The following is a 24,453-nucleotide window of genomic DNA, read 5'->3' as shown; positions in this document are numbered from 1 at the left end:
CCAAAGGCGCGCACACCGGGCACGCCCGAGAGGAGGCGACGGACGAGACGGGACCGGGGAACAGGACCTGGAAGACAAAAGCAGAACACCATCAACGAGACACAGGAAACAGGACCGAAACACAAAACAAGAACAAGGACCAAAAGAAAGACAGGACCTGACAGAGGACGGGGAATGCAGACAGACAGACCAAGAAGGGAGACACAGAAGGGGAGACAGGCGGAACAAAAGGGCCAGGAGTGAACGGAGGAGGAACAAAGGGACGAGGAGCAGAGACAGGCGGGACAAAGGGAAAGGGAGGAGGAAAAAGCGGAGCCCGAGGGAGCCCAGGCGGGCGACGGGCAGCGGCCGGAGGGGCCGCAGGGGAGAGGGAGGAGGGAGCAGAAGGGGACCACCCAGGGGCCAAGGGAACGGGACGAGGGAGTGACGGAGGGGACACGGAGGGAGCAGGAGGGAACACCGGTGCAGGCAGGCCAAAGGGGGAAGCCACGGCAGGCGGAGGCGCAGCCAGAGCCGGCGAAGGCGCCGTCCGACGCCCAGCCGGAGCAGGGGGGCCCGGAGGCGACCGACATGGACCCGGAGGCGGGACCGAGGACCGGCACCGAGGATCCAGGGGGGGACCCGGAGGGGACCGCCGACCCCGAGCCGGAGGACCCGCAGGCAGCCAGCGAGCCACAGCCAGGGGCCGAACGGGCGAACCAGGGGGCAGGGCGGGCGGGACCAGGGCCCGACGCCTATGTCCCCGTCCTTTACTGGACACTGAGAGGCGGGGTCCTGGGGGGCGTCGGCCTTGCTGGGGTAAAGGAGAGGGAGTCCGGGCCTCCAAAGAGGCATCCGGCGTGGCCGCCGGCGTGGAAGGCGTGGCCGCAGGCGTGGAAGGCGGAGCCGCGGGCGTGGAAGGCGGAGCCGCGGGCGTGGAAGGCGGAGCCGCGGGAGGGACTGGAGAGCCGGGCTGGACGGGAGAGGCGGCCTCAGGCAGGGCCGCGGGCAGGACGGGAGAGGCGGCCTCAGGCAGGGCCGCGGGCAGGACGGGAGAGGCAGCCTCAGGCAGGGCCGCGGGCAGGACGGGAGAGGCGGCCTCAGGCAGAGCGGAGGCAGCTGCAGGCGTGCGATCAGCAGGGGCCGCCAGGGCAGGCGCCTCGGGCGTACGGTCAGCAGGGGGCGCCTCGGCGGGCACCGCCAGCACGCGACCAGCAGGGAGCGCCACAGCGGGCGCCGCCATCACACGGCCAGCAGAGGGCACAACCGCAGCCACCTCATGCAGTTCAGGAGCCGGCAGGACAGGCGAGACGGGCAGGTCAGGAGCCGGCAGGACAGGCGAGACGGGCAGGTCAGGAGCCGGCAGGACAGGCGAGATGGGCAGGTCAGGTGCCGGCAGGACAGGCGAGACGGGCCGTTCAGGAGCCGGCAGGACAGGCGAGACGGGCAGGTCAGGTGCCGGCAGGACAGGCGAGACGGGCCGTTCAGGTGCCGGCAGGACAGGCGAGACAGGCAGTTCAGGTGGGAGCGCCTCGGCGGGTGCCTCTGACGTGAGACCAGCAGGGGGCGCCACGGCGGGTGCCGCCATCACGCGGCCGGCAGGGGGCACCGCGGCGGGTGCCGCCATCACGCGGCCGGCAGGGGGCACCGTGGCGGGTGCCGCCATCACGCGGCCGGCAGGGGGCGTTGCCGCGGGCAGAGCGGCGGCAGCAGCAGCGGGCGGTGCTGCGGGCAGAGCGGCGGCAGCTGTAGCAGGCAGGACGGGCAGGTCAGGCGGTGCTGCTGGTATCGCGGCAGCTGCAGCCGGCGGTGCCGCGGGCAGAGAGGCGGCAGCAGTAGGCAGCGCAGCCGCGGGCAGTTCCGGAGCTGGCAGGTCCGACACGGGTAGCAGGAGAGGCGCCGAGTGACCACGCACTGCCCCTTTAAGGGCTCTCGGCACCCGGGGAATAGCATCCCTAATCGCGCGTCTCCCACCTTGCCTCAGGCGCGCCGGCCGGTAGTTGTATGCCTCCAATGGAGGCGGCTTCTCCGGATGGGCGCTGGTCGGGTGGGTAGCGCCAGGGTCATCCCAGGCGGGGAGCAAGGAGCAGGCCCCCAAGAAGAGGGTCGGGGCAGCCTCCTTTCCTTTGCCCCTTCGCCTCTTCTTTTTGCGGCTGGGGCTGTACGATGGAGGCGGGGTCGCCCCCGAGACGGTGAGCCTTTGGAGTTGTCTCTCCATAAAGCCATCGACCAGCAGCCGCAGGTTGTCGCGCACCTCGGCAAGGACGTGCGCGCCTGTTAATGGAGTCATCTCCCGAAGAAGGAAACCGCTCTCGCTAGCTAGCCGCCATAGCCCAGGGTCCTCACGGACCTCGGGCTGCGACAGCCAATACAGCACCTCATCAAGCAGCTTCATGCGGCTTTCCTCAAGATCCGTCATTCTGTCACGTTCAGGCAAAGGAGGCGAGCAGGGAAGCAGGCGATCGGAGCCAGGAAGTCAGGTAAACTGGGTTTAATACACCACGGACGGACATCGACGGACAATACAATGACGGATCTGGCATACATGGGGAGACGCGGACTCATATACACAGGACAAGGCAAAAGAAACAGGAAACAGCTGGGCACGATCGGGGAAGCACACGTGGATAATGAGGGGGCGTGGCACACACTAGGAGCGGACGGAGCGGGGCGTGACACAATGTAGTGGACATTTTGTTTTTGCGTCTATCTTTTCACTGATGTGAGGAAGCATATTTATTCCTGTTGTACACTAAAGAGGACATGCTGTGAAATTAAAAATAAAAATAAATTTGAAGAAATCTAAATTGTAAGATATCTTATTTCCTCCAAAGACAAATAACCTAAAATTGACGGACACTTTTTTTCCTTGGGTCTCAGGAGGATATTCAACAAATTAATACTGCAAACAGACCAAGATTTCACTATGTTTTTTCCTTCCTTGTGTTTGTTGAAATGTATATTTAACTTTGATCTGTAGGAAAAGGTCCCTCTCTGAAGTAGATTGGTTGCTCCATTGACTTGTCACTCTTCATGGAAACACAGCTGGGTACAGGTGAGTCTGCTCTCTCCATCAGGACACTGTGGACAGTCATAAGAACAATCCTCATTATATAAATATAATCCACACAATGTGGACAGAGTCACGTTAAATCTTCAGGTGTTTAGCCTTCTGCTCTGCTTTCATGTACTTTTATATCCCATGAAGTTCTTGATGCAAACATGCTTGTTTACAGTTAGTTTTAATGTAAAATAAAATTATCTCGCTCAAAGTTAAGATTACAATATGAAAGGTTTAATATCACTGTTACAATCTCAGATGGTAGACTTGCTTTTTTTTCCTGCTTATTGATTTATTTGTTTATATAATTATTGGTTTGTGTATGCTCTACTTCATTATCTGTGACCATTTTTGATAGGATGGATGATCTGTTTGTTCTCTGTAGTATAAAAGAAACTGGCTGACTGTGGAAGAAAAAGGAGGATAAAGAAGATGCTGAGGTCTGTTTATTAATGTACACGCATTAACATGTTCCACACTGAGCCAGTCATAGCTAGGAACCCTTTCTGCTTTTATATTATGGCCTGACTATAGACCCAAAGAGACATGCAGCTAGTGGGCTGTAACAATCATTTACCATAAATCACAATGTTCTTATAATTCATTTTTGAGAATATGTATTTTTGGAAAATACTGCCACTTCAGCTGGGAAATGCAAACCTAAATGCTGTCGGAATGACAATGTATTTAAAATTAAAGTTAAAGTTAACCTCAAATGGGATTCCCCACAATACATTTCACAAAAGATTTTTTTATGTGGGTTTGAAAAGCAGTTCAATCAGACATAACTTCTGTCTTACCTCTCAGTTCTCTTTGTTTTACACCCCACAGGGGGGCTTATTTCAGAAGCAGCTCCCTGCATTTTTGTGCCGATCCAGACCTGATGACTCCTGCTGGAGCTTCTGTGAATAAGAAATTGCTGCACTGAAAATACACCAAACTGTGAACCCAAAACTCAACCAAGAGTTCTGTGTACCGTTACACCGATAATACACTTAATGTAAATCCTACATTGGACATATGATCACATACCTCAGGCTAATGTAACCTGCATGGCCACACTACTGTTTTGCACTGGCTAGTCTAGAAAGGTCACACTATAGATTGTCAGCAGCTGGTTAGTTATTATTCTTCATTATAGGTACACCTACATCACAATGACCAAGCAGTAGCAGCACTATGGTTTGTAATACTTGGTTTATGTTGGCCTCAGCTGGGGCCCAGAATAACTTGCTTTGCCGTGCACTAACCCGGATTGTATCCAAAAAACATGAAACCACAACTGCCCAACTCACTGCAGAATTAAATCCACACCTTGACTCTCCTGTTTCCACCAAATCTGTTTGTTGGGAGCTCAACGGGGTCAATATTCATGGTTGGTGCCAATGCCAAACATTGGTTTTTAATGAATATCAAATATCTCCGGTGCCATTTTTTATTCTGCGGAAAACGAAAGATCAATCTGCTGGCCAGATTTAGTAAAATAAATAAACTCAATAAATAAAATATAAATCCCCCAATAACCAACAAATAACAAGGTGTTCATTGTCCATTGTTTTAGGGTGGTGGTGTAGTTTTGTATGAAATTAAACAATTTAGCCTACAACTTTTTTTGTGTCTCCCATGCTAATTTAGCATGAAGGTTCCAGTTCCTGTTATACGGTGTGAAAGCGACACATGAAACTGGCCATGAGCTACAAAAGTCCCTGGTAGGGACAGCCCGGGAACCTGAACCAGGAACCATGTTGCAGAACTTCGGTGTGAAAGTGCCCACAGATGGATAAGTGGAAATTAGCACAACATGGTGTACACAGTGTCAAGTGTCACTTCAGTTTTCGATCACTGTCGCTCTCAATACCTGGCAACGCCTTTACCGAGCCGACCCTTGTGCAGTGGAAAAGTAAAGCGAGCTGGTGCTTGTTGTTAGCGTCTTAGCTCACTGGTTAACGCAAACTGTAGGTTTTGGAGTCTCAGGGCCTAGTTAATTACCATGAGGCTCCCAAGCTCTGTTCCCTGCTTGTGAAGGTAGTCGGCAATCATTTTCAGATAAAATCCTCTGGTACTCTGAATATATGGTGGGGGGGGGGCTTGAAAGATTTGTGCCCAGGGGCCTGTGATCTCTTAATCCGCCCCAATGTACTGGTTAAATTACCAATACTGCTGGCTGATATTTAAGCTTAATCAGCATTCAAAGTTAGCAGCACCAGAGCTAAAGAAACAACTACTAAAATAATGGAGATGATTGCATTGGATGATCAGCAATTTTCCATAGTGGAGGATGAAGGTCTTTGTCAGCCCATTCACCAATTAGAAGAGGCACCAACCCATGACATGTTTATAATTCAGTAGTAAATCTAGCCTGTAGGTCAACCTTTCATGTTCCACACAATAATAAATGATGTAACATCATTCCAATAATCTGCATCGACAAGCTCAGCAAGTTTCTCAGACAGCCGACGCCCTGGGCTTCCTGTAATGAACATTCACCATGACATCAAAACTGACAGCAAGGAAGTGCTATGAGTTTCATACAACTGAGAGTTGGAGATTCAACTACAAGCAGGTACATGCGGGATGGGGGGGTGTCCTGCCATTTAGCCTGAATGACTGAACTGAAAGTGTCTCCCTTTTGAGGTCCTGACTGCTCCTTTCCAATCACCAAATTAAAAATCACCCACCCATCGAATTTTGTTGATTGCATTGAAGAAGTAAAGTCAACATTTGATACTTTAACATCAAAGCCATTATTTCATTTCAGATCCATTGTGAGTGTATTTTTCATACTGCTTCTATTAATTCATATACAGGTATAAAAATAAAGGTATGAGACCTGCCATTTCTACTGTATTTTCTGTCTTGATCTTTTACTCTCACACATAAGCCCACAATAAATTTTATTTTTAAATTAGACAAAGACCTCTACTGAACAAATCTATGTTGTTTTAACTGTCTTGCTGGGAGAAAAAAACACAAAATAATATTTTGGGCTTTGGGGTTGAGGTTCGCTCTTTTTATAGGCCTGCCTGAATTGTACTTTTTTGTCCAAAATACACAGGGGACTGCATGAGCTACATGTTAGAATTTATTTATATAATTATCCTACATAGCTGATAGGTATACATTTTATAGTCGGGCACGTAGCTATGTAGTCAAAATACGGACTTGAACACCCGTATCTGCAGAGAAATTTGTTTGAGAAATTTTCTGATCAGACACCAGTGTTGTCAAGTCTCACGGGACCAACAAGCAACCTGACCCCTGAAAACAAGCCCAAAATAAGCCCACTGTCAAAGTAAGATGGAGAAATCAAGCCCAAAATAAGCCCACTGTCAAAGTAAGATGGAGAAATCAAGCCCAAAATAAGCCCACTGTCAAAGTAAGATGGAGAAATCAAGCCCAAAATAAGCCCAATACACACAACCACATGGAACACAGTCCGTCCTGTGTTTGCCATATTATGTTTACATATAACATGCATACTGTACATCAGTAATTTCAGTAACCGCAATACTGCAGGCCTGGTTCTAAAGTCTTAATTTATCATTGTCTTTTGTTAGTGTGACAGTAAATGACTCCTTATGACTTACCATGAACATAATATGGCTCTTAATAGCACATTTTGCTAATTATTGGATACTGAACTCAGTAATATCCCAAAACAAAGAAAATATCTGAGAGAGATGCAAAATCTGTCGAAAGGGGCTGAGTGCAGTGCTTTTCAAACCAGTCATGGGGACAGACCACATTTCTGCTCCCTTTCAGCTCCCGATCACACCTGAACCGCAGGTAATAATCTAGCTTCCCGTAGTACCTGCAACATTAAATCACCGGCGCCGCCACTGTATATAGCCTAAGTGTGTTATACATGCTTATTTTATTATTATATATTATTAAATATAATCTTACCTTGAAATATGAAATGTCTTTATATTATTCCAGAATCTTATCCGTGTTTCTTGACAAAATGGAGACTCCAACTTTAAAATACTTTCACTTTTATTTACACGCAGCAGGAAATAATCACCTTCATACCAAACGCGGGAGCGGTCTAAGCAGAAATGGACACGGACTCAGTGGCCCGGCGTAGGATTTTTGGGGATATTATCCATCCATCCACTCATCTCCTACTACTCATCTCCGCGGGGGCAGCAGTCTAAGCAGGGAAACCCAGACTTCCCTCTTCCCGGCCACTTCGTCCAGCTTCTCCGGGGGAACCCCGAGGCGTTCCCAGGCTAGCCAAGAGACATAGTCTCTCCAGCGTGTCCTGGGTCTTCCCCGGGGCCTCCTCCCAGTGGGACATGCCCGGAACACCTCACCAGGGAGGCGTCCAGGAGGCATCCTGACCAGATGCCTGAGCCACCTCATCTGGCTCCTCTCAATGCGGAGGAGCAGCGGCTCTACTCTGAGTCCCTCCCTTATGACCGAGCTCCTCACTCTATCTCTAAGGGAGAGCCCAGGCACCCTGCGGAAGAAACTCATTTCATCGCATGTGAGCGGAGTGGAGAGGTGAGAATTTCCGCTCCTCCCTCACAAGGCTTTTGGCTCTGCCCGCTCCTCCGCTCTAATTCGCACTAAGTCGCTCCGCTCAACACCGCTCCTCAGTCCACTAAAATTTCCTCCCGCTCCAGTCAAATCGCACCGCGCTCGCTCCAATTTAAAAGAGGGACAAATAATCTGCATGCCTAACAAATGTCACCTTAAACCGAAGCCTTAAACAGTATCATAAAGAAATTTGAGCAACGACAACATTGCCACTCAGAACATAAAATATTTATTTTTAAACAACATATAGGCAACAACGGACAGGTTTGGCAATGGCATTCCACACAAGAATAGACTTAAAATAAAGGAATCTGAGGGCTTAATAGCCTAAAGAATATACAGGCTAAGCATCCACGTCTTAACCTCCTGAGACCCTACGTCTCAGTTTAAGACTATTAATGTTTGGTTTTTATGATTATGAGGTCTACTAATCCCAAATAGCTAAAGGAAATAAAACATGCACACCAAACAAAAGCCCAGTACTCTGGAGGTTAAATTCCTCAATTTTTTTTTTCTGTTGATGCTGCTTCTGCGTCTCTCTATAAGATAAAATTTCACTGACAGCGTTACATGAAATTTAAAAAACCTATTAGACCTACTTTGAATGACAAAACTATTTGATTACCAATATTTACTTTATAGGCTTTTATACTTTTATTTACTTTATAGACTTGATATGCTACAACCATATAAAACTTGCTCACGTTTTGCTCTGGCTTCCACCTGTTCGCGTAGCACACTCTCATGTTTCTGAGAAAAGTGATTCCAAAGTGAATCTTTACTCACTGAAACAGTTTCACCACATTGTTGTTCTTGCTCTACATTATTGTCATCTATACGTTTGATAAGAATAGTACACTTGTATGATTTATCAGTTTCCTTTGTAAAATACTTTACGAATTCCATCTTGGCCAATTTGTGTAACAATCTTGATAATTGTACAGATGAATTCTGGGTAGACTTGGGCACGCCTCAGAGTCGTAGTGTGAGCGGGATCGGAGCGAAATTGGAACGAGACAGAGTAACCGCTCTAGCCTTAATTCAAAAACCGCTTCGCGCTCTGACCAAATTCAGCCCGCTCCGCTCCTCGCTCACATGCTCTGATTCGCGACCTCATTCTTTCGGTCACTACCCACAGCTCATGACCATAGGTGAGGGTAGGAACGAAGATCGACTGGTAAATTGAGAGCTTTGCCTTTTGGCTCAGCTCCTTCTTCACCATGACACCCACGTACCCTCCAGGACCCTGTTGAGAGTATTGAGCTGATCCACTGTTCTACGGCCAGGGTAAAAACCACACTTCTCCTCCGGAATCCGAGGTTTGACAATCCGGCAGACCCTCCTCTCCAGGACCCCCGAATAGACCTTACCAGGGAGGCTGAGGAGTGTAATCCCCCTATAGTTGGGACACAATGTCCTGAGCTGAGGTCAGCAGTGCCCCATCCCCACTATAAACAGTGTTGATGCTGCACCGCTTTCCCACCCTGAGCCGCCAGATGGTGGACCAGAATCTCCTCAAAGCCGTCTGGAAGTTGTTCTCCATGGCCTCACCAAACTCCTCCCATTCCCGAATTTTTGCCTCAGGGACCACCAAAGCTGTGTTCTGCTTGGCCCACTGGTACTCATCAGCTGCCTCTGGAGTTCCACAGGCTAAATAGGCCTGATAGGACTCCTTCTTCAGCTTGACAGCATCCCTCAACACTGGTGTTTAGTTGGTTGGGGTGACCCACCAGAGGCATCCATTAGGGGTCCATTCAAGCTCCTCCTCTCCTTCCATCACTGGAGTAGGAGCGATGTTCAGACAGTCTGGGACCTCCTCGGGAACAGGGACTGGGGAAGCAGGAGTTGGGACACGAACTGGGTCAGGAACTGGGATGGGCGGAGCCTGGGCCGGGACCTCGGGCGGAGCAGCAGGCGTGGACGCAGCAGGGGACTCGGGCGGTGCACGTCAGGCACAAGCAGAACAGGCACGGGCAGAACAGGTTGGTCAGGCAGCACAGGAACAAGCTGGTCACGCAGCACAGGAACAACAGGCGTAGCAGCCAGGACTGGCGTCCTAGGAGCAGGTGTTGCCCCTTTAAAAGCCTTTGGGACCCGCGGGATGGCGTCCCAAACAGATCTGGCCCCTTTAAGAGCCAGGCACATCCTAGTTAAGGAGTCTGCTGCTGATCCCGGTGCGTTAGCTGCAGGAAAGCACTCCAGGGCAGCGGAGGTGATCTCCTGCGCGAATACCGCGGGTTTAAAATTGGGAGGGGCTCCTCCCGAGACCCGGCGGGGAAAGAAACAGCGGCGATGGAGATCCCAGGAAGATTGTGGTACCTCTCCTGCTATTGCGCTTCTTCCTTTTCTCAGTAGTCTGGGGTACTGCGGGCGGCTCCGATGGTGGATCCATCAACAGTCCGCTGTCCAAAGCCACCTGCTGCCTATTGGCCTCAGCCGCTACATCCCTGAGATACCCACAGAAACCTGCTATAACCTATAGCTTAAGGTGTCTTGATTACAGTACTACATTACCAGCCTGTTCAACTAATTTATGCACACCAGGAAATGTACTAAAAAGAGTTAAATTAGGTGATTGACTGAGACAACCAAAGAAATGTGCACTTTGGAGAGTGGGGTCAGGCAATCCCAGGGGGCTTTAGGGCCTTTGCTCAAGGAGCCAACAGTGAAGTCAATCTACTGACTCTGGGATTTGAACCAGCATCCTGCTGTCTAAGGGCACAGAATCCTAACCCTCTAAGCCAGGGCGCCTCCAGCACCATGTTTTTGTACAGATACCCCATAGCTGGGATGAGGATCTATAGTACAGGCTGTAGAGTAAAAATGACATATTAATACTCTATTATTAATTAATGACAGGTCTGCATATGGAAGCGCAGGTGACCTGATTCCCACCACAAACAGTGACTTTAAGTCAGACAGCAGGCAGAGTGGAATTTAAATGCGAACGTTAAGGTCACTTCAGATTTAATGCAACATTAACTCCCCAAAAAGGTACAAAATGCTTGGTGAATCACTCTGTGTGATTGTGAACTCCCAGAGGAACTACAAAGATGCCCGGATACAGCTTGATAAATGAGCTGAGGAGATATAGTGAGGAGTGTGACGGCCTCTAGAGGGAGCTCATCCACCATAATTACTGCTGACCCGGCTCTGTAGGCATGACTCGTTTGGTTCCGCACGTCCTATTCTGTGCCTTCAAACAGCACTGGCGTCCATCCCCAGACCTGTTTTGTTTTCCTTTCATCCCAGACACACACAACAGAAGCCTGGTTTGTTTGTCCACCGGTCTGGCCACCTCTGTTATTGTTGTGTTTTCGTTTGCGTCGTCCTGTTCCCACCCGTCCTTGTCCGTCCCCGAATAGGGATAGAAAGCACCCCAAATATCATTGAAAGGTTGAAGGTCATCTTAACTCAGGAATCAAAAAATATTTCTAATCGACTGCATAAAGGATTGAATAAGATAAATGCCAGATTCAGCAGAATGCCTATTTTAATGGATTTATTGCTAGTTTATTCCTGCCGCGGTGGCATGATTGGGCCTGGGGGGTCCTGGTCCCACCCAGATGGTCCCACCCCAGGCTCAGCAATTCAGCGTCTCAGTAAGAGATACAGTAAGATAGACGATTGTGTCTGACAGGTATGTGTGTGTGTGGTTAGATCAATCGGAGGAAAAGTGCAGTTGAAAGTCAAAAGTGTTTTCTTTCTTTGTCTTTGTTCATTTGGTCTTAGTAATGCCAAGGTTCATTTAAAAACTGATAAAAAATATGTATTTGAATTTGTAGTATGAGTTTGTCGCCAGCTGAATTATGGGACTGGCCAACCTGATTTTCTGCCAGCCCACCCAGGCTATGATTTCTGACTTCGCTGTGGTTTATATTGGCACAAGTTCATGAGATCAGCCTGGGAATCTGGATGCTTTGTTCCTGCAATAAACGGTGACCAGTTTTGCTCCGGCTGCCCATGTGACTGTAAAATGTCTTCCAGGGGACAAACTGTGCCAAATGTCCCAGACGTAGAAATCTGCTATCCATATATAGATGTCTCTTCCTTGCAATGCTGCGATCTGGCCACATGGTGGAGTTGGTCCCACTCTAATGCTCCCATGTGTGTCTGCCTGCAAAAGCAGTAGTGGAACATTAATTTGCTGCTTCTGGGTGATTTCTTTATTAAGTAACTACTGTTTATGGCACCCTGAGTGAAAAATAATTATTTATGTTGAGAAATGTTCAGAGACACTTCTTAAATCTTGTTTGATTCTGTCTCTTTCGGAGGTCATTAAATAGCATGAAACATTATATCTGGACCAGAATGGTCTAGTAGTATTTTAACATTCATTTCTACATAAATTTTAATGAACACAATCCAAATGATCAAATGACTGGTATTGTTAATAGAGGGATATTAGTGTGCCTTTTAAAAACTAAATTAAAAAGACAGAACTGCCTGTTTTGGTTTTTCTTGTGCCCCGCAGGTGAATTAAAGTAAAAATTGAAAAATGGTTTCACATTAAAATTCAACATTTGTCATCTAGGAGACAGAACATGAATTTCCAGTGAATGGAAGAGATTAAACAAGTGACATGTTCAAGTGACGTGAGGACTTTCCTTACTCTCCTCTGCTTAATGCCCATGGGGGGAGGGGGGGTCTGTGTAGGTTTATGCTCTGTCCTGATGGATATTCAGCTTTCTGGTGAAACACGCCAGGTTTAGCATGTTAGCACATTAGCGTGTTAGCACCAGAGTGCGCCATTTGTAGTCAGATTACAGGGTAGTGTGATGAACTGTCTTTGTCGTTTCCCATAATGAAACCGCTTGCCGATGGCCCCCTCACTTCTCTTACTGCTGGTCCTCATGTCCATTTTTATAAAAGTCAAAAGATAAAATGCATTTCATCTGTCTGAGGGGAACATTCTAGATTAACAGGGACATAATGATGGGAAATTTACTAGGTTTACCAAGGATTGACCCCAGGGCTACATGTAAAGCAGATGTGAAAACTGCTACACTATAGAACCAGCAAAGAATGTGTCCTTCATCCAACAGACTTTTATAAAAACCAGGCTTAACCTAGCCTGCAGGTTTTTCTATCTTGTACTGAGCAAATCGACAGCCCAGAATTTTCCCCTTTATGATACCAAGTCCGCCTCTTTGCTCCCGCTGTCCAATCAGTGCAGAGATGGGCGGGCCACTGTAGTTGACAGGAAAATGACAGGGGGACAGGCATGAACATGCAGGACCTCTGCTTAAATGACATACCCTGCCTAATCCTCTGAATTAACTCTGTCATGTCATTCTCCCACTTATTATGTATGCTGACAATTCATAAGAGTGTTTATCTATGTGTAGCACACTTGAATAATAACTCAGGCGCGCTTTCGGGTTTGTTTCTGTGCTTCTTTACTTTTGCTTTACTCTGCAAAAATATACAGGTTGCCACGAGTACGTCTCTGTCCCGCTTCTCTCTTTTGCACAGCTATATTCTGCCTCGTTCAAAAACAACTGACCAAAAAATGCTCACTCACAGGACAGACTCCAACTAGCGGCAAAACTGAATAACAACGCCTGCATACGCAACACTGAAGGACCAATAGGCCTATATGAAAATAAACCAAACATAAAAGGACTATGTGCCAAAGCTTCACTATACACGAATGACATAAAATTATATCCATTTAACACAGAACAATAAAATAAAAGATGTAAGGGGGGGGGTGCCTCTTTCCAGGTCCTGTGACTATCCTTACAAATGGACTGCATTTATATAGTGCTTTTTACTACTCTTACAAGTACCAAAGTGCTTTACAATCTATGCCTCACATTCACACCATGCATTTACACACTGGTGGTAGAGGCTGCCACGCAAGGCACCAACCAGCTCACCAGGAGTAATTTGGGGTTCAGTGTCTTGCTCAAGGACACTTCGATGGGATCAAGAGGAGCTGGGGTTTGAACCCTCTGGTTGCCAAACAGTAGCACTACCTCCTGCACCACCATCGCCCCACAATGTGCTTCTGGCATGCTTTTTCGTAATATCATAATTAGGGATGCACCGAAATTTCGGCCGCCGAAAATTTTCGGCCGAAATAGCATTATCGGTTTCGGCAGAAACGTAAGAAAGCGCCGAAAATAAAAGCCGAAATTGTCGCCACGCCTCTCCCATCCTCCCGTCTCGTTCGCGCTGTCATTACGCATCAAACACGGAGTATGTCGCGGTTTGGAAGCACTTCAAAGTTTCAGATGAGGACAGCAAAGTTGCAATATGCAACATTTGCTCTGCAAAAGTTTCAAGAGGGGGTTCAACAGCAAAGACATTTTCGACTACAGGTTTAATACACCACCTTAAGTCAAGACACGCAATTGAATTTGAGGAATACCGTCAAACAACGTTGGTTAAAACTAAGCCAACTAGCACATCAACACCCTCGGTTGCCACAGTTTTCGAAAAAATTAAGAAATTTGCAAATGACAGTGCTAAAGCACGTGACATAACAGAGAACGTAATGGAATTCATTGCTTTAGATGACCAGCCGTTTTCAGTCGTGGAGGACATCGGATTTCGTAGGCTAATACACCACATTGAGCCGCGTTACACACTGCCAAGCAGACGGTATTTTGCAGAGACCTCTCTACCTGAAATGTATGACCGTGTTGCAAAACATGTTCATGAGCTCATGACCACAGATATCTCTGCTCTAAGTTTTTTTTTTTTTTTTTTTTTTTTTAATGTGTCCTGTCCGGCAGCATTAGCAAGCAGAATAATGGTCTGAATGCACTGCTGTGTCAGACATATTTGCTTTGCCATGAGGGGCTCTATAGACTCTGTATAGGCCCTTCATGTTGGTTGATTTCTTTTTATTTGTATATTTATTGTATTTTATTTTTAACACATGTGAAATATTCCAGTTGCCGAGCTGTCCGGAAGGGAGTGATAGTGAAGAAAAGGGGTAGGGAGAGAGATTAAAGAGGAGGCGAGAGAGGAGAAAAGAAGGAAAAAAAAAAAAAAAAAACGAACAAAGGGGGAGACAACAGTGGGAGAGAGGCTAAGAAAGACAATAGTAACGTAAAAAGCACATATCAAGGAGAAAAAATAAAAAAATAAAAAAAAATAAAACAGCATTTGAAATACAACCAAAAATGGACAAATACAAAGACACAACCAGAATTAAAGAAAATAAAACAGATATACAGACATCCAAAATTGTTGCATGTGCTTGGAAGGGAGTGTGGAAGTGGGTTTGCATGTGTGTTCTTCTGTGTGGGGGTATACGTGTGTTGGGTGCGTGTGAATTTCTCCATGGAATGTACTTGATAGCAAGGGCGGGGGGCCGCAACCCCACCCCACAAGAGCCAGAGGCCAGCGGAGACAGGCCCAGGAGACCCAAGGCGTCCACGGCCCCCCAAGAGCACAGAGGAGCCAAGGCCCCACGCTCCCACGACAACCGCGTCCCCACCCCAGCAGGAGGAGGAGGGGGGAGACCCCAGGCGCAGCCCCCCGCAGCCAAAAGGGCACGAGCCCCAGAGAACCAGAGGCAACAGGCAGCCGACCCCGCAAGGGGGACGGCCGCTCCCGCACGGGCCAGAGCCAGGGCCCCAGGACCCCAGGCGGCCGGGAGCCGACCGGCCCCCGGCAGAGAGCCCCACCGCGCCGGAGAGGCCCGAGCCCCCCCCAGGCCACCACCCGGGGAGGAGGGACAGCAACCATGCCAAGGAGGCAGCCGCGCCTAGGAAGGAGCAGCTAGCCCCGGACCCAGGCCCACACTGCCCACGCAGACACCTCGCAGACACACCTCTCAGCCATACACATAGACCATACACCCACTCACACAACATACACAGACACATACACAGAGACAAAAAGACATAAGCCCATCCACTCCGGACCGCCCTCCGCCATGCGGGGGAACGGACGCCACCCCCCAGCGCCAGCCGCAACCCCAGGGCACCGCCAGCCGGACGCCCGCCCGAGTGCCCCCCCACCATCGCGGGCAGGGAGCGGGGGTGTAGGAAGACCCGCCCACTCTCCTCCCCCACGCACCTGTGTGAGAAGTGGAGTGTTGGATGCATGTGTTGGTGAATGTATGTGGTGTAAGGAGTGAGTGAGTATGACTGTTGAGAAACTTAAGATGGATTTAAAATTGACGGGGGAAGCGCGGGGGAGCACTGCTTGCAAACAGCTCTCCTCCTCATCACCCCCCCGCCAAGACCCTCAATGTATATGGTGTAAGTAAAATTGAGGGGCGGGCAGCAGTGAAGAGGTGAGTGAGACCACCTCAGCGGCCCCACCCACCAACCTCTAGGTAGTGCCCCCACCCCCCAAGGCCCTGTGTGTATACTGATATGTGATGACTAAAGTGTAATTAAAACAAGGGGAGGCAGAGGGCCGCGCAGCACAGCGAGTAAGGCCATGTGAATGGCCCCCCTCACTGCAGCGTGCGCGGCACATACCCACCCCAAGATCCTACATGTGTGCGTGGCATGTTATGTGAGTGAGGGGGGAGAGGGGCTGGGATTCATGATACCAGGGGGGAGATCACTACCCCCTGGCAGAAGAGAGCCAGCTAACCAAACTGGCTCATTAGGCACCCCAGCTCCCCACCGCGGCACGGGATGGAGCGGACCCGGGGGGCCCCCGGCGACAACCCCCCGGAGCAGCGCCGACGCCAAGAGCTAACCCCCATCCCCCCCCACCCCGAAGGACAGCCCGCACTCAGTCACCCACTCATTCGACGACAAAAAGTGGCAGACCAGCCCGGGCTCGAGACATGCCACCCCCCAAACAGCGCAGGCCGGCCCCCCAGACATGGACCGTCCCACCCCCCCCGGCGGCGCCCCAGAGGGAGCACAGGCCACCCCCGCGCAGGAAGGCACCCACCGAGGAAACGGCCAGGCCCCGGGCACCAGAGCCCCAGACCCCCACCCCGGCCCGCACCGAAGAGGCCAACCACCCATCCCAGGGCCAGCCCCCGCCACCACCGGCACCCCAGACCCCACGCCCCATGACTGCCAGGCAGCACCCGCCCAAGGCCCACCCCACCACCACCAGCCAGGGCAGACACCCAGACATCACAGGACGGCAGCCACAGCCCCGCCAGCTCCAAGAGGCCACCAGTCGCCCATAGCCCGGGGGCCCAACCCCGCCACCCGCCAGAACCCCGAGGGGACGAGACCACAGCCGACCACCCCCCCTACGTAATGGAATTGGCCAGAATGGACCAGAGAGGATCCAATCTGCCCAATTGATTTTTTTGGAGGGAATTAGACATTCTCTCTAGACTTATGTGGTCTAGAATTAAATTTCTATACTGAGTAATACATAAATTATTTTTTGATTTCCAGTTCATGAAGATAGTTTTCTTTGCAATGCCTAAGGCAGTAAGGATCATGTGCGCTTTATTTTCTTCCATATCTAATATACTTGCATCACCTAAAATGCACAATGTAGGTGAGGTTGGGATATAGCAATTAAACCAAATTGATAGATCCTCACAAATCCTTTGCCAGAACTTCTGAACTGGGGCGCAGTACCATATGGCATGCATGTAGTTCTCCACAAAGTCACCTGAGCAGTGGGTGCATAGGTTTGAGTGGATAAGGCCCATTTGGAACATCCTTTGTCCTGTATAATGACTTCTATGCAGAGTTTTGTATTGTATAAGCTGTAAGTTCGGGTTTTTAGTCATTTTGAAGGTGTTTAAACATATTTTTTTCCAAAAGTTTTGATCTGAATCGATGGATAGATCTTGCTCCCATTTTGAGATTGGAAGGGAGATTGAGTCATCCATTTTTGACAATAACTTATACATTTTTGACAGTAATTTGGGGCTAGAAAGATTTAAAAATTCTAGCACACATGGAGGTATTTCCCGGTTAAACTTTTTAAGACTGAACCTAGCCTGAATAATGGACTTCAGTTGCTGGTACTCAAGAAATTTACTGTTGCTAATTCCGTATTTTGAGACTAGTTCGTCAAACGAAATAAATTTCCTGTTTTGAATAACATGTTCAAGATTTCTAACCCCTTTATCATGCCATGAGGGAAAGTTCAATGTTATCTTTTTTCGGCAAATATCTGGATTGTTCCAAATGGGTGTCAATTCACAAGGGATAAGTGGAGACCTTGTAATTTTTAAAAATTCCCACCAGGCTATTAATGAGGTGCTAATACTAAGGCTCTTAAAACATTTACAACGCTTAATGGTAGGACTTATAAAAGGCAAATCAGACAATTTTACTTCTCCACAGATTGCTTGTTCTAAGTCCAGCCATGGACTATCTACCGGGCTTGATTTCATCCAATTTGATATATACTGCAGTCTGTTGGCTAAGAAGTAGTGATAGAAACTTGGTAGTTCTAGACCACCATTACCTTTGGCTTTTTGCAGAGTTTTTAAGCTTATTCGTGACGGTTTGTTCTTCCATAAAAATGACGAGATGCTTGAGTCTAGTGATTTAAACCAAGCCATAGTGGGTTTATTAGGGATCATTGAGAACAAGTAATTGATTTTAGGCAGGACCATCATTTTAATGGTGGCAACTCTTCCAATAAGAGATATAGGTAGAGATTTCCACCGCAGAAGATCCTCTTCCACCTTTTTTAGCAAAGGAATATGATTCATCTGTACTAGATCTGAAAGCCTGGTGGAAAAATTTATGCCTAAGTATCTAAGGTTGCCTGACTGTAAAGGGGTAGTAGTTGTGTTTTGGAAACTGCAATTAAAAGGCAAAACTGTTGATTTGCTCCAGTTGACGGAGTAGTCTGATATAGATGAGAACTGATCTATAAGTGATATTGTCTTCAGAAGAGAGGTTGATGAATTCCTAAGAAAAAGTAAAACGTCATCTGCATAAAGGCTTATCTTATGGTCTGTTTTTTCTGTTTGAATTCCTTTAATATCTACATTTTGTCTAATTGCTGCTGCTAGTGGCTCAATGAAGATAACAAAAAGCGAGGGAGAGAGTGGGCAGCCCTGCCTGGTGCCCCTCTGCAAACGGAAGCTTTGGGAAATGAATTCGTTTGTCCTAACACATGCATTTGGGTAGCAGTATAGTGTTTTAATCCAGTTTATGAAGGATGACCCAAATCCAAATTTGTGTAGAACTGCAAATAGAAATTTCCAGTTGACTCTGTCAAATGCTTTCTCCGCGTCTAGAGAGATAACTGTGGTTTCTAATTTGTTAATGGAGCAGTAGTCTATAACATTTATTAATCTACGTGTATTATTGGCTGAGTGTCTACCCTTGATAAAACCTGTTTGGTCGGGATGTATAAGGAATGGCGTAACTTTTTCTAATCTTTTGGCAAGAGCTTTGCAAATTATTTTAAGATCTACGTTTATCAGTGAGATTGGACGGTAGCTGGATGTTAGTGTTGGGTCTTTACCAGGCTTTAGAAGCAGGCTGATGTTGGCAGAGTTCATGTTTGAAGACAGCGACCGATCGTTCTGAATTTGACTAACCATTCTGATAAAAACAGGTGCTAGCGCTGGCCAAAATACCTTGTAGAATTCTGCTGGGAAACCATCTGGACCTGGAGCTTTATTATTTGGCAGAAATTGTATGGCTGCATTGAATTCAGATATTGATAGAGTAGAGTCTAGAACCCTAATTTGTTCATCATTTAGTTTTGGCAGATTTATATTGCTAAGAAAATTGTTGATGTCATCATCAGATGGATTATTCTGTGATGAGTATAAAGCTTTATAAAATTCTTTAAATGATTTATTAATTTGTTCGGGATCATGAGTTACATTCCCGGTCGAGTCTTTAATAGAAGAGATTGTTGTTTTTTCTTTATTGAGTTTTAACTGATTAGCAAGGAATTTCCCAGATTTATTGCCTTGTTCAAAGTTTTCCAAACGCAATCTGTTTACCAGAAATTGTGTCTTCTTATCATTTAAATCATTAAATTCTAATTTTAGTTTTCTCAGGTTGGTAAGTATATGCTCTTGCGGCGAGGAAGCATACGCTGTTTCTAGCGATTTAATCTTCTGTTCTAATTCTGCTACATATCTTTTTTCTTTATTTTTTCTATGTGTACAATAAGATATTATTTTTCCTCTCATTACTGCCTTTCCTGCTTCCCAGAGAATACATGGTGAGACTTCTGGTAGGTCATTGTTATCCAAATATGTTGCCCACTCATTTTTGAAATAATTAATAAAATCTTGTTCTTTAAGTAAGGATGTGTTGAATCTTCAGTTCCTACTTGGTGGTGTGACTCTTTCCTTTGCTAGCAAGAGAGACACCGGTGCGTGATCACTGATAACGATGGAGTGTATCTGGGTTTCTGTGATGTTCCTCATCATTGAGCTGCTAATTAGGAAGTAATCTAAGCGAGAGTGTGAGTGGTGTACTGGTGAGAAGAAGGTGTAATCCCTGGAAGTGGGATGATGTGACCGCCAGGCATCGCAAAGACCAAAATCATTCATGTATTGTCTAAGAGTATCTGCAGACTGCCAGTTCCGTTGACTCATGGCCGTGCTGAGCTTGTCTATTTCTGGGTTCAATACCAAGTTGAAGTCTCCTCCTAATATAAGTGTGGAGTCCGAATGAACAGAAAGTGAAGTGAAGAAAGTATGAAAAAAGGAGGGGTCATCAACATTTGGTCCATAAACACTAGCAATGCAGAAATCCACATTTTGAATAGTTAAATTAAGTATAATAAATCTACCTTCTGTATCTGTTATAGTATTGTTAACAGTGAAGTTTATACTTTTTTTAATCAATAGGGTTACGCCTCTTTGTTTTGAATTGTAGCAGGCTGAGTACATGTGAGGGTACTGTGGGAAGGTATGTATATGTTCAGATGTTTTGGCCATATGAGTCTCCTGAAGGAGGACAATGTCTGCCTGCAGATCTCTTAACCGATTTGCAATTTTTATCCTCTTTTCCCTGGAACCAATTCCACGTACATTCCATGTGACAAATTTCAGTGTGGTCATGTTTATATTAACTTAAGTTGTTTGATATTCGCTAAAGGTGTGTGCGTGTGTGTGTGTGTGTGTGTGTGTGTGTGTATATTGTGCATGACCTGTATGGATGTATCTGTCCTATGTGTCTGTGATGGACATGTATATATCTGGGTTGTATGTTTGTGTGTGTGTATTGGTACTGAGTAAACATTGTGTCAGTAATAATGCTGTGTATTAAGCAAATGGCAAAATTTGAGATAATAGATAGATAACAGAAAAACAAGAGAAAAGACATGAGAAGAGATTTACGTGAACTAAAACAGTGCAGGTCCCCAAGAAACATTCCAGAATAACAACAATCAACATAGAAAAAAAAGAGAAAAAAAAAACAAAAATAATAAAAAAAGCATAGAGATAACGACGATACCTTTCGCTAATTAAACCGGCAAAAATTATCCTATGTAGACATATCTGTAATACCATTGTGCTGATGAGAAAGTGAGTAAAAAGGAAGGAATTCTCCACAAAGTCTGCTCTAAGTTTTACCACAGACATATGGAGCTCTGACGTTAGTCCAACTAGCATGCTCAGTTTGACAGCGCAGTGGATAAACGCGGAGTTTAAATTGCAAAACATTCTGCTTTATTTGCTAAAATAAAAGCAGCCTAATTTGATGTTGTTTACAGTTAAAGGTTTGATTTATTTATTCTGTTATTGCAATGTTGTTTTGCACAGTAATTTAAAATTGAAGTAAAACGTTTAATGCAGGTAATATTTTGCACAATTCGTAAAGGCACTAAAAGCTAGCACAGACTGAGTGATTTTATTCAGTGCAGTATGTTCTTCATGAGAAGAGGAACTGTCTTCAGCCAGAAAACTGAAAAACTTTTGTTCATAAAGATAAACCTGCTTCTTTTGCTTAAATTAAAAGCAGACCAATTTAGTGTGTATAGTTATGTTGTTTACAGTAAGAGGTTGGATTTATTTATTTTTCTTCTGTTTGTGCACTGTTGTTTGGTACAGTAATTTGAAATTGAAGTAAAAAAGCAGCTAGCATTTTTTTTGCACAATTTTGTTACAGAAAGAAATTTTATTTAGTTTTGTTATTGTTAAACAGCCTTATTACTGTTATTTATTATCAATAAAAGTTTGATTGCTTAATTAATTTGTAGTTTTTTTAATACAAACAAAAAGAAAATATTTTAAACATGTTTTTTAATGAAGCCATTTTCGGTTTCGGTATCGGTTTTCGGCCAAGTGCATCCAAAAATTTCGGTTTCGTTTTCGGCCCAGAATTTTCATTTCATAAGAACATACGAACATAAGAAATATACAAACGAGAGGAGGCCATTCGGCCCATCGAGCTCGCTTGGGGAGAACTTAACTAATAGCTCAGAGTTGTTAAAATCTTATCTAGCTCTGATTTAAAGGAACCCATGGTTTTAGCTTCCACTACAATAGCAGGAAGACTATTCCATACTCTGACTACACGCTGTGTAAAGAAGTGCTTCCTTAAATCCAGTTTGAAATGTTCTCCCGCTAATTTCCACCTATGGCCACGAGTTCTTGTATTTGAACTAATGCTGAAGTAACTATTCGGTTGAACAGCATCCAAACCTGTTACAATCTTATAGACCTGGATCATGTCCCCCCTCAGTCTCCTTTGCTTGAGGCTGAACAGATTTAGCTCAAATAACCTTTCCTCGTATGACATTCCTCTAAGACCAGGAATCATTCTTGTGGCCCTACGCTGCACCTTTTCTAAGGCCGCTATGTCCTTTTTAAGATATGGTGACCAAACCTGTACACAATATTCTAGGTGAGGTCTCACCAAGGAATTGTATAATCTTAGCATTACCTCCCTTGACTTAAACTCCACACACCTGGAGATATACCCCAACATCCTATTGGCCTTTTTTATTGCTTCCCCGCACTGGCGAGAATGAGACATGGAAGCATCAACATACACACCAAGGTCTTTCTCATAATCAGCTACCTTTATTTCAGTAGGTCCCATAAAATACCTGTACTTTATATTTCTGCTCCCTACATGGAGTACCTTACATTTGTCTATGTTAAATTTCATCTGCCAGGTGTCAGCCCAGTCACTAATTAAATTAAGATCCCGCTGTAGCTGCTGAGCCGCTAGTTCAGTATCTGCTACACCACCCACCTTGGCGTCATCTGCAAATTTCACCAGTTTACTGTATATATTGGTGTCTATATCATTTATGTAAATAAGGAACAAAAGTGGTCCTAAAATTGAACCCTGCGGTACCCCACTATGAACGCAGGCCCACTGTGACATCGAGCCTCTTATAACTACTCGCTGCTTCCTATCCGTTAACCAGTTATCAATCCAAGTCGCTACAGTTCCTAAAATACCTGTCGCTTTGAGTTTAAGTGAGAGCCTCTTGTGGGGAACAACATCAAAAGCCTTTTGGAAATCTAAATAGATGACATCATAGGCCTTCTTATCATCAACTTCCTGAGTAGCTTCCTCAAAAAACTCCAACAGATTTGTTAAACAGGATCTACCTCTCCTAAATCCATGCTGGCTATCCCTCAAAATGTTATTTGAGTCCAGGTAATCTACCATTTTCTCTTTGATTATAGCCTCCATAACTTTACCAGTTATACAAGTTAGACTGATTGGCCTATAGTTTGACAAATTACTTCTATCCCCTTTTTTGAAAATGGGCGTTATGTTGGCATGCTTCCAATCAGAAGGTACCACACCTTCAGATAAGGATTTTTGAAACAGTAATGTTAAGGGTCGGCAAATAATATCCCTCATCTCTTTTAACACTATAGGTAAGATGCCATCAGGGCCCTGTGATTTATTTATTTTGAGCTTAGCTAGGCTTTGCAAAACATCAGCTTCAGTTATATATATATTAGTTATAGACGATGTTGGATTAGTAATAAGAACTGGTAAGTTACTAGTGTCCTCAACAGTGAATACCCGTGCAAAACTATCATTGAACTCATTTACTATGTCAATGTCGTTTTCAATTATAAGACCCTTACTATCCTGCAGATTAGTGATTTCAGCTTTTAGAGCTCTTTTAGAGTTAAAATACTGGAAGAAACTTTTAACGTCATCCTTAGCCTCCAATGCGATCTTCCTTTCGACATTCCTTTTAGCTCGTCTAATGTCATTTTTTAATTCAGCCTGTAGATTTAGATACTCTTGCTTTATTATGTCATCATCAGTTATTTTCGATCTCTGGAACAAAGCCCTTTTCCTCCTTACTTTATACTTTATGTCCCTATTAAACCACCTAGGTTGCAATTTCCTTGATTTATTCTTGCTAGAAACAGGTATGAAGTCCTCTTGTACTTGCAATAATGTGCTTTTAAAAAATCCCCATGCCTCTTCAACAGTTTTGTTAATTAACTCCATCCAGTTCACAGTTTCTAGTTTTAATCTCATACAATTGAAGTTAGCCTTCCTAACATTATATATTTTTGATTTGGACTTTGCTCTTCGGGCACTAAACTTAACCTCAAATTTAACCATGTTATGATCGCTACTGTCAAGTGGTTCTAAACATCTAATTTACCAATCCTGTCCTGGTTATTAGACAAAACAAGATCAAGAATGGCATCTCCCCTGGTAGGGGTGTTAACAAACTGAGTAAAAAAACAATCCTGTACTAATTCCACCATGTCAAGTTCATTTTCAGAAGAGCCAGCAACAATGTCCCACTGCATCCCCGGTAGATTAAAATCACCCATAACTACCACATCATTTTTATTGCTCATAATCCTAATATCACTGTATAACAATCTGCTTTCCTCAGCAGCTACATTGGGTGCTCTGTAATTTCGGTGCAGCCCTAATCATAATGATTATGCTCTATGTTGTACAGTGCAAAATAATATTCCATATATAAGTTACACTTTGAGCAGCGCTGAACCAGGACATTAATAGTATTGAATAAGAAACCTTTAT

The 24,453-nt window shown here is 45.8% G+C and overlaps 1 long non-coding RNA gene across 1 annotated transcript; it reads right to left on the bottom strand.

Annotated features, from left to right (window-relative positions):
* Positions 1-2,363: 2,363 nt before the first annotated feature.
* LOC140588943 (uncharacterized) lies at positions 2,364-7,024 on the bottom strand. The gene is made up of 3 exons (XR_011990172.1): positions 6,947-7,024; positions 3,841-3,942; positions 2,364-3,060 (listed from the first exon to the last, which is right to left on the bottom strand). It is a non-coding gene; the product is annotated as an uncharacterized lncRNA (long non-coding RNA).
* Between the last annotated feature and the right edge of the window lie 17,429 nt (positions 7,025-24,453).

Source organism: Paramormyrops kingsleyae, chromosome 4 (assembly GCF_048594095.1).
Source record: "Paramormyrops kingsleyae isolate MSU_618 chromosome 4, PKINGS_0.4, whole genome shotgun sequence".
NCBI classification, from domain to species: Eukaryota; Metazoa; Chordata; class Actinopteri; order Osteoglossiformes; family Mormyridae; genus Paramormyrops; species Paramormyrops kingsleyae.
The sequence above is the reverse complement of the archived record's forward strand: the minus strand, read 5'-3'. Positions and strand labels throughout refer to the sequence as shown.